The sequence below is a fragment of the Nansenia antarctica genome (genome assembly GCF_963989245.1).
Source record: "Nansenia antarctica genome assembly, chromosome: 3".
In the NCBI taxonomy this organism is placed as follows: Eukaryota; Metazoa; Chordata; class Actinopteri; order Argentiniformes; family Microstomatidae; genus Nansenia; species Nansenia antarctica.
In genome coordinates, this window is record NC_137688.1 from 51587933 (window position 1) to 51599281 (window position 11349).

Sequence of the window (11349 nt, forward strand, 5' to 3'; positions counted from 1 at the left end):
CTCTCTCTCTCTCTCTCTCTCTCTCTCTCTCTCTCTCTCTCTCTCTCTCTCTCTCTCTCTCTCTCTCTCTCTCTCTCTCTCTCTCCTCTCTCTCTCTCTCTCTCTCATCTCTCTCTCTCTCTCTCTCTCTCTCTCTCTCTCCTCTCTCTCTCTCTCTCTCTCTCTCTCTCTCTCTCTCTCTCTCTCTCTCTCTCTCTCTCTCTCTCTCTCTCTGATTAGAGCTCCAGGTTTTTCTTTTTGTTTTATTAGCAGCTTAATTAATCATGCCTCATTTTAATTAGACGCCCGTCTGAAGGAAACAGGGTTGGAAGCTGCTGCCAATAAAACAAATAGATAAATAAATATAAAACAATAAAACAAACAGAGGCCGGTTCCTTCACCCAGGCTTTTATCTCCTCACACCGACACACATGCGCACGCACGCACACACACACGCACACACACACACATACAATGTAGGACACAGAGTCAGGTTCTCGGGAACACAGGGCCAGCGCTGCTTTGTGTGGTAAGCGGAGTGTGTTTGCTGAAGGTTTCTCATCGAGCTGAACTCCCAGACTTCCTACTACTTAGTGGGACCTAGAGTAGATACAAATATGAACAACTATTATTTATTTTCTCTTTTGAGATCGGGGCTATTTATAAAACATTTGGGGCTATAGCCACGGACGCCCAGACCTGACGACGCCACTGCCTAACACTATGTAACACCATGTAATACACGTATGAAAACACTGACAGAATGACGACATCATCAATAGAGCCAAAACAATACCACAGAAAAAGAAACAAAGTATGAGAACAACATGTTTCTACTCACATACAACACACAACTATTATAACAGAATGTAATCTCAATTATTGGGTCTTAACACAGTGTGACAGGGAGAGAGTGAGTGTGTGTGAAGGTTGCTGAAGGCAGTGGGAGGTCAGCCAGCTGATAGACACAAAACATGTATCTAGGCAACTTTGTCTCAATCTACAGGATCTTCCACAGAGCTATCACCCACTCTAGTCTACCTCTCCTCAAAATCACCTTGCTCTACCTCTCCTCAAAATCACCTTGCTCTACCTCTCCTCAAAATCACCTTGCTCTACCTCTCCTCAAAATCACCTTGCTCTACCTCTCCCCAAAATCACCGAACCCTACCTCTCCTCAACATCACCTCACACACTGTTTCTAAGCTCTGGTTCTTTCCTCTGGTTTCCATACCACAGCTCCTGCGTAAAATCGACGGCGTAGGCTACGGCGTAGCCTTGCGTAGCCTACGTAGCCTTGCGTAGCCTACGGCGTAGATTAACACGCACCTCTCCAAAAATTTAAGTACGCGTCAGTTTCTACGCAACCGTAAGCTCAGTGATTGGTCCGCTTGGTAGCACATGATTCCGACAAGATTCCGACTCTCTCGTCGGCCAAAATGCGGAAGCCATGACAGAAATGTCATTTACTTTTCTTTACTTATTAATAAAGATTTGAAAAATTATGATAACCATCGTATTATCTTAGTTTAATGTCATTTCAATGCATCATAGAACTTTTATTTACAACAAGCATAACCCCAAAAAATCGCTATTATGCCGCTTTGAGTAGAGCGCCCTATGGAAGCGTCAGGCACAGCCTTCCTATAAGGAGCGCGATTCACATTTACGAGATGTACAATCCTGTTTATTTAGAAATAAATGATTAGTTACAGGGAGCCCCATGGCTGTTCGTTGGGTTTAAATTATATTTATGATAGACATATTTAATGTTAAGTTATCTATAAGAACTGTGATTGGACCGCTTGGTAGCGTCACATTCCGACTCTCTCGTAAATGCGGAAGTCATGACAGAAATGTCATTTACTTTTCTGTAATTACTTATTAATAAAGATTTGAAAATGTATGATAACCATCTTATTATCTTAGTTTACTATCATTTCAATGCATTATAGACATTTTCTTTACAACAAGCATAACAAAAATACGTTTTTTGATCGCTATTAAGTGCGAGACCCCTTACGTAGGCTACGGCGTAGACGCGCGTAAATTCGACGCACAAGCTTCAATCGGCCTTAAGTGTGTGACTGTTGATCCATGATTGAGGACAGGCCCAGGTGAGAGCAGGTAGAAGAGGCTTTTACACAGCAGATGGGGTGGAGAGGCGCTCCACCTGGACTAGAAGAGACCAGGTAGAAGACAGAAAGTTTACACTGTCACTCTGAGAAGCCTGAGGTGAGATATATAATCTAACTCACATAACAGCTGGTTCCTATCTTTCATCTGTAGTGTGTGTCGGTGGATGTGTCTGTGCATGTGTGTGTGTGTGTGCGTGCATGCATGCTTAATGCGTGCCATGAGGACAGACCTCACCCTTGAGACATGATTTACAGTGCAGGTGGAGTGCAATATCAGAACGATGAGGTCCTGAGTGTACACAAACGCTTTGTCTCTCAATAATCTCTCTCCTTCCCACCTCGCCTCCCCCTCTCTCTCCCCCTCTCTTACTTTCCTAACCCCCCTCTCTCCTTCCCTCCCACCACTACTCTCTCTCCCCCCCTCCCTCCCTCCCAGCTCATATAACACAAAAGTTGGACAAAAGGCCATGACACACTGCAGCCGAAGAACACTGACATATGCAGTAAACCGTGCTTCTGTCACGTGTGCAATTCAAGAGCGATCCTGCTATACAAGTGGCCACCGCCACTGATTGATGAATTCATTAGAGAAACTGAGTGAGCGTCGTTAGGACTAATGAAGGCTAGGGAGGGGGGGGGGGGGGGGGGAGTGACGTGGGCAGCGCAGCTATGCGAGGCTCTGGGGTCGGCTAGGCTCGGATAGCAGGCCTTTCAGCCCTAAACACTCGTAAAACTCAGAGAGAGGGTATAAAAGAAGGTATAAAAGATGGGACAGGGCCACTAAAGAGGGTTTAACAGGCAGCTTTTGTTGATCCAGCAGCAGCAGCACAAAAAGCTGTAATTGCAGCCGTAAAAAGGAGGGCCTGCGAGCGCTCGGCACAGAGATAGAACAGAACGTCTGCAGCCACGGAGGTCAGTTTTACAGCCAACTCACTCATCTCATCTGGGTTAGGAGAGGGTGAGGGCGTGGCGAGTGTGGGGGGGTGGCGAGTGTGAGGCCGTGGCGGCGGTGGGGCAGATTGGGGCAGATAAATAACATAACATTGAGACATCCGCTCCCTATTTCACTTCTCAACCGCTCAGCAAACAAAGCAAAATCAGCAGAAGAGCCTATCAGTGAATAGAGGGATAATGAGGGCTAATATAACAGCTCAGACCACCGTAGAGCTGAATACAAAAGTGAGTCTTCATTAGCCTACCTCCTGAGGACCATATGATGATGTAATTACGGCCTGAAACAAACGTCTCTCCCTTTAATGGACAGGGCCTTTAGCGATAGCGTCTCCTTTGAAAGCAAAGGGCGTTTTAGCGCTGTGCTAATCAGGAAGGGAGATTTCCCTGATTAAGTGATAATCAGCTGCCGCTTCCTGCATTAGAGGATGATGAGAGGAGAGGTGTGTGTGTTGGTGTGTGTGTGTGTGTATGTGTGTATCTGTCATCTCTCTTTGACACATGGCTGAATAGACTCCATTACTGCATATTGCCCTAGGCGACATAAAAGCTGATTTGATTTAAACCGAAGTGATCTGGTAAGGCTGCAACAACAATGCATGGACGCCCACCCACACACATACACACAGAAATATACACAGACAGACAGACAGACAAACACACAGACACACTCACAAACACACGAAAGGTTCACACTGAAAAGTCCTAGTAAAGCATTGCTGTAAAGGCAGAATAGTTTCTCTGTTCTGTTTTACAAGTCATGTGAGATTTCCAATTAACATCCCAGCCAATAATGTTCACACACACACACACACACACACACACACACACACCCAGACACAAAACTTTCAACTGGACCAGGAAGTACAGGGGTAGAGCTAACAGAATAGCTGTGCTTCCTGGGGTCGTGGGATAGCTGTTGAAAGATTTTGGAGAGAACTTCACTCTAATCCCAGAATGCTCGGCCACGCTTATCTTCAAACCTGCCGCACTCTCTTGGGTCTTAACACTAGGAAAGCCGTGAGGTGTTAAACAGCACCAGTGAGTACAAAAAAAATTCTAACATTGCACTCGATCAAATGTCAGGACCCTCCTTTCATGACTTTTCCTAGATATGTGCGTTCTACCACCCAGCATCTTTACATTTTCAAAATCGAGTTAGTATAAAGCGATTTTGCAGTATTTCTGTGTGTGCCTGTGTGCCTTGGGATTCGGCTGCCATCTTTTTTCCAAGGCTGCAATTCTCTTTTATATCAGCAGAGGTAGCAAGGGGGCACACACTGTGCTCAACCTTCAGGCTTCAGTGCTGAATTAGATACAGTGGATAAGACTGATATTTGTAACATAATGTGTTTATATATAGGCTATATATAGCAATAGTGATACATAAGATATGTATATGTACAGACAGTTATGAAAATGATAAACTGTACAGTATGTCTCCCAATCCCTTCAGATTTGTTGGAGCTGAGGTTTTTTTTTCACCCAAGTTCCATGCAATAGTGATAAGATATTATGATATGTGTAGCCTATGTACAGTTATGAATGATACACTGCACAGTATGTACCTATCAAGCTGTGTGGAATTACATAGGTACCGCAGCAAAGTAGTTCATCAACGAATATTATATAACAAACTGATATTTATAATATTGTATATAATGTATTTTTTGTATATCACTGTAGACCACGTTGTAGTAGTAGCCAATTGCAGAGTGTATTAATTATTTTGTTAGTTTGAATCCTCACTGTGTTCATGTTGTGCAGTGAACAAACAATTGTTGGGTGAATAAACTGTCTCTTGCCGTGAAATGTGTACATCAAATAAAATGATGTCGGCGATGATTATGCCTGTAATCATCAACGATATAACGAACGGATATTTCTGAGTGGGGCAGTCCCAGATATAGTGAAGACAGACAGGAAAGTAAGGAGAAGAAGGGAGAGAGTATTGACAATTGATAATAAGATATTGATAATGTAGGAATAAGTGTGTTCATATTAGGGGTGGGACGATTAGAAAATGTCATGTCACGATTATCGTGGGCAAAATAATCGCGATCCACGATATTATCGCGAGAATTAAAAAAAAATTAAAAAAATAAAAAATGTTTTAATGCCAATAAAACACACTGTAATCACTTTAACTTAGATTTTGTTGTATTTTTAGGACATTTTAAGTCAGTAATTCAAATTCAGATTCTAGTGGCACATATCTCTGGCCATAATCCGGGTCCTTAATGTGGTATATGAGGTCAAAATCCTAAGTATGACAAAAATTGCTCAACTAGCCCCAGCCCTCTAAGGGTTAAGAAAGAGCAATTCCTTTTCGGCCAATCAGCACCTTTCATTAACGTACCCAAGGAAGTTTAAAGAACGCACTCCCAGTGTTGCCAACTTCCAGAGCCCCGTGGCGACTTAATTAGTCAAAAGCGACCAGCGACAAATCTAACTTCCTTTTCTGGTCATTTGGGGAATTATTGTAAAGCATCTAACATATCCTGTATTCCACGGTTCACGTTACAACCGAGCTCAGGAGAGACGAGTAGGGATACAGTCTATGGCGAGCGAGGGTTGCCGTCTCCTCTCTCCCTCAACACTCACTCCCGCGGCCAGTCTGATAGCAGCCGCGGGGAGCATACCGTTGTGCGCGCGGCTCATGTGAGGAATTGCAATTATATTACAGTAACAGTCGCTAACTTGACTGCAAAAGTAATGTAGACTAGGCTGAAAAATAGCGCCAGACATTTATTAAACACAGTTTATTCATAACATACGATTATGACGATTATTCAAATAATTAAAATTCTCCACGATTAAGTTATCGCGGGTGTTTTTATCGCGGGTGTTTTTATCGCGATTAACGATAAAAACGATAATCGTCCCATCCCTAGTTCATATGCAAACATATTCAATGGCATGTAATTAGTAGGCAATTGTTTATCACAGATGAATCCTGACAATTGATGGTTGATGCATGGGGGAGGGTCATCTTATTCTCAATTATCTCTTTCTGATCGTTTCCGATCACCACACAAAGGATGCCAATTCCTTCAACAAGCCCTTCAAACCATCCCCCACCAGAAAGGTTGTACTCAGTTGTACTCAACTCTCTCAACCACGGCAGTTTCAACCACGGCAGTTTCTCGCGCCTGTCCCGTTGCAGAGTGTATTCATTATTTTGTTTGTTTGAATCCTCACTGTGTTCATGTTGTGCAGTGAACAAACAATTGTTGGGAGAATAAACTGTCTCTTGCCGTGAAATGTGTACATCAAATAAAATGATGTCGGCGATGATTATGCCTGTAATTAGGGATGCACCGAAATGAACATTCTTGGCCGAGGCCGAAGCCGAATTTAAGGAAACACTTGGCCGAATACCGAATGTGTATCGGCAGTTTTTCATTTTATCATTGCATAAACTAAATACATTTTGCTTTTTATTCATGCTTCTCAAAGAAAGAAATTGAGATTGAAAAAAAATTACTTTTATTGAACATTCCAGCAGACATCAGTCTATACCAACAAAGCACAATAAATAAAATAAATCAGTCAAATTAAATGTTTTTGTTTTCCCTGAATAGCTGCTGAAAGAAAATCTTTCATCAATGTAGGCCGAAGCTTTATTCATGACTTGTGTTAACAAGAATGATGTGCCATGATAATATTATTACAAAATACTTTGGAAGATTGCAAGTTAACTAATTAGGTGAACTCTCTTTAAAGAGATGCTACAGGATTTTGATAATTCTGTATGTTGTGGCTTAAGTATTGATGTCCGTATGGTTCAATGACATAGGGCCGGTTTCAGAGACAAGGCTTAAGCCTAGTCCTGGACTAAATCACACTTTCAATGTAAAATCTCCATTGAAGATGTTTTTTAGTCTAGGATTAGGCTTAAGCCTTGTCTGTGAAACCGGCCCCTTGTGTTACGGCTGGGCCTTCACACACCCTCCCCCGCCCCCACAGCTCGAGCACAGCGTGCTCTCCGCCGCAGCTGAGGCTTGTCCCCGCTAATTAGATCTTCAGACAAACCTGCACACCTGTCTCCACTCCCAATCAACCCTCTGTCTCCACTCCCAATCAACCCTCTGTCTACATCTACCCTGGACTTCCCTTCACTCATCGTCAGTTCTTCCCTAAGAATGACCTGGCAAGTATCATCAAAACACGCCCACTATTCAGTGGTAAACATTCGGTGTTTTCACACATTCGGCCGAATACCGAATGTGCTTTATTTTGCGATATTCGGCCGAATACATTCGGTGGCCGAATGTTCGGTGCATCCCTACCTGTAATCATCAACGATATAACGAACGGATATTTCTGAGTGGGGCAGTCCCAGATATAGTGAAGACAGACAGGAAAGTAAGGAGAAGAAGGGAGAGATTATATTGACAATTGATAATAAGATATTGATAATGTATTTCGCTGTCGACCAAAATCGTTTGAAATTACGTGCTTGTGCATTGAATGACACTATGTACAGCGCTGTCAATTTTCAAATAATGCTATAGGCTATATATATGAATGTTCAGTTGTGATATGAAGTAGCCAACAATTCTCATGTCGACCATGATAATAATAGGCTACAACAAGGTTGTACATAGATATACGCAGATTCATATTTGGATAGTTGATTTTGGCACCATTGTATAGTAGCCAATTGCAGAGAGTATAAATTATTTTGTTTGTTTACTGCACATTATAAATGAAATGATGTGTATTAATTATTTTGTTTGTTTGAATCCTCACTGTGTTCATGTTATAATGTTTAGTGAACGAACAATTGTTGGGTGTTTGCCACAAATCGGAATTCTCTTGCCGTGAAATGTGTACTCAATAAGACATGCGCTCTGCGCTGCGGGCTACATTTGATTATGTAATCATCAACGATTGATTAGTAGGCCATTGTTTATCAAAGATGAATCCTGACAATTGAATGCCATTTGAGATCGAGACTCGGTAGCCTAATAGTGATAATGAGTTCAATCTGTAAACAGTTAGCATCTCAATAGGACGGCCAATGTAATGCGTTGTTTTTTTGATTTTGCATTCCTTGTTTCGTGGTTAACTAATCTCTTTCTGATCGTCCCGTTCACAAAAACCTAAGGTGCATAAGTCACGTAATATGGTGAAATAAATGTTCATTCAGACAATACAACATATATTGAAAAATATGATGATGAATACATGTGGGATGGAGGTACGGGGATGATATGTGGCATGTCCGCTCGCCAACTAAAGCACTTGGTTATAAACATACTAGGCTCTGTTTCTAACAAGTACAAGCACAAACAAAATCACTGTATGGGACAACTCGTTTCTAAGTTACAAACTTCTGAGTTACAATCACTTGATGTTGATGGGGGGAGGGTTGATGGCTCTCGATCGTTTCCGATCAATGAACAAAGACATCGGGTTTCCCCCGCTCCACCACGTCCCAACGGTGTGTTTCTGTAACCATTTTCTCCTCCTTGTTGCATAAAACAAATCAAGACTCGCTCCTCTCAGGAGACCACTATTTATAAATAATAATCCACAGATAGGCACAGTCACAGTGCTACATGAAAATATCTAGCCACACACCACATATCATAGCTCCGCCCTATATGTATTTATCATCATATTTCTCAATATAAAACGGAGGTACGATATATGGCAGATATATGTATGGTATATTATGGCAGTTTCTGGCGCCTGTCCCGTTCTGTTGTTCAAAGAATATAATATAAAACGCATCACATGTTTGTCATTGTGTGAAAATGTTTCTGTAGCGAAGAACCTTGGTTCAATCTGGAGCTGATCAACTCCGGACGGCAATAGCACGTTGTGGGTGCAATTGTGCAAGAATAACACTATTTACAGCGCTGTCTTTTATTGCTATATTTATTACTGTTATATATAAATGTGAACATTACAGATACCTGGTCAACACAGCTTGGGATTCCAAGGAAATTACTTGGAACTATGTGTGAAAGGGACAACATTGCAATATATATTACAGTTATTTTTTAATAATGCTAATCAACTTTCATTCGTTAGTAATGAAAACTCCCGCAGTCTCGATCAATCGCCTAGATCAATCTCCTCTCCACTTACGTTACATACATGCATACGTTATTATATATATACAACATGCATAACAACTAAGACATGCGCTCTGCGCTGCGGGCAGTGGGGGGAGGGTTGATGGCTCTCGATCGTTTCCGATCAATGAACAAAGACATCGGGTTTCCCCCGCGGTGTATTTCTGTTGCGTGTTCACGCTTCTTGCGTGACATCGCCATCCAGCGATTTTTGTGGGTCAGTACACACTCCCCCATTGTGAATAGTGGCCGTGTGATTCCACACCTCGTCGCGCTTTAGTAGGTAAAAAAACGTTGCGCCTCTAGTGTTAACCACCCTCTGTCTTCCTCTTCTCTCCATCTCTCTCTCTCTTTTACACACACACACACACACACACACACACCACACACTAGGGGTGGGCATCAATGATCGATAATTGATCGATAAGGATCTTGGTCTATCACAAAATATTTTGCTTGATAATCATTAATAAATTGTATTTTATTTTATTTTTTTAAGGACACTAACGTTTTCAGTCATCCTCCTATTTGTGAGTAACTGTTTTTTTTACTGCTCCTATGGTGAGTTACTTATTTTCTATATTTTTATTTATAACGTAAAATGTGTTTTTAAGTTAAACAATTTAGGCTACTTACTGCCTTGTTTAAGAGGATTGTTATCTGACTGTAGTGTCTAGTTTGAATGTGAATGAATGAATGTGTGCAATAGCAACACAAATAAAGTTTTTCCCCAAGGAAAACATGTTTGTTATTTCTGCCCTATTTTTTATTTTTTATTTTTTTTAATGAGAAAAAAGCTTATCAATTAATCGATAATTGATCGTTAATTCTTGCGATTATCGAAAAAGAAATGTTGATCGTTTGCCCAGCCCTACCACACACACACACACATACGCTTACATGGCTCGTTAGGTCCTTTGACGTTTAAACCAAAGCTAATCTCTTTCCTCTCGTCTCGCTAGCCTCAAAGATCAACCGCCACCGCTCTCCAGGTCTCTTCATGTCTCTTCTCTTCAAGATATCCCTCTCCACCTCCTTTCTTCTGTCTCTGTCCTGCTCTCCCTTAACTCTCCCCATCTCTTCCCCCCTAGCCACCACTATTTTCCACCGCTGTTTAAAGGGATGATTCTTCCCCAGAACAGCCAGGGTACTGTTCAACCGTGCATCATGCCTTCCCAGTGCAACATACTCCTTCCAATCCACGTTGACAGTTCCCAGCCCCAGAACCTCACAAGCTGTGGGTTTGAGTTCCCCCTCTCCCTCCCCTCCACATAGAAATGAAATACTAAATGCACCAGGTCTTTATGACAGAATGTAAGATATAGACACACATGTGCAATGCAAACAGCAGGTGTAGAGAACCTGTGTGTGTGTGTGTGTGTGTGTGCGTGTTTGTGTGTGTGAGTGTGTAGGTGTACATGTGTGTGTGTGTGTATGTGTGTGTGTGTGTGTGTACGTGTAGGTGTATGTGTGTGTGTGTGTGTGTGTGTGTGTGTGTCAGTTCCCAGGCTACACTCCAGGGAGAAATGGATACAACCATGGAGGAGGCTAGTCTAGGAATTCTGAGAGGGAATGCTAGTTTCAATTTACTGGGAGTGTCCTGAAAGAGAGAGGGAGAGAGGAAGAGACTCCCTTACATGTAACTGAAGCCTCAGAAGAGCTAGGAGCTCAGGGAGATAGATGGAGTTTGAGTAAAGAAAGAAGGCTTAACATCAACCTATCAACTATCTTCTCTCCTCTGGATCTGATATTGCCTTTCATCTACCAGGCAGCGATCAAAAAGTCACCCAGCAACTATCGGTTTGATGACATACAGATATCCAACCAATTAGGGCTGCAACTAACGATTATTTTGATAATCGATTAATCTACCGATTATTTTTCGGTTAACCGATTAATCGGATACAAAAAAAGCGGGGGGGAAGATTTTTAAAAACGTTTTTTTTTTTTTTTTTTTTTTAAATGATTTATTTTGCTAATTTTATTTTATGTTTTCTAAATCAGCCAGGCCTATACATATACATGTGCAAAATGAATAAGTATCAATAAAAAATTAAAAATAATATAAATAAAAAAGGCTTTGCTACATCAAATAGGTTTAACAACAGGCCATGGACTATGGCGGTAGATTGTTTCAATAAAGTAGTTGAACTCTAGCTCAATACATGCATTGTTTTAGGTAATAACTTTGC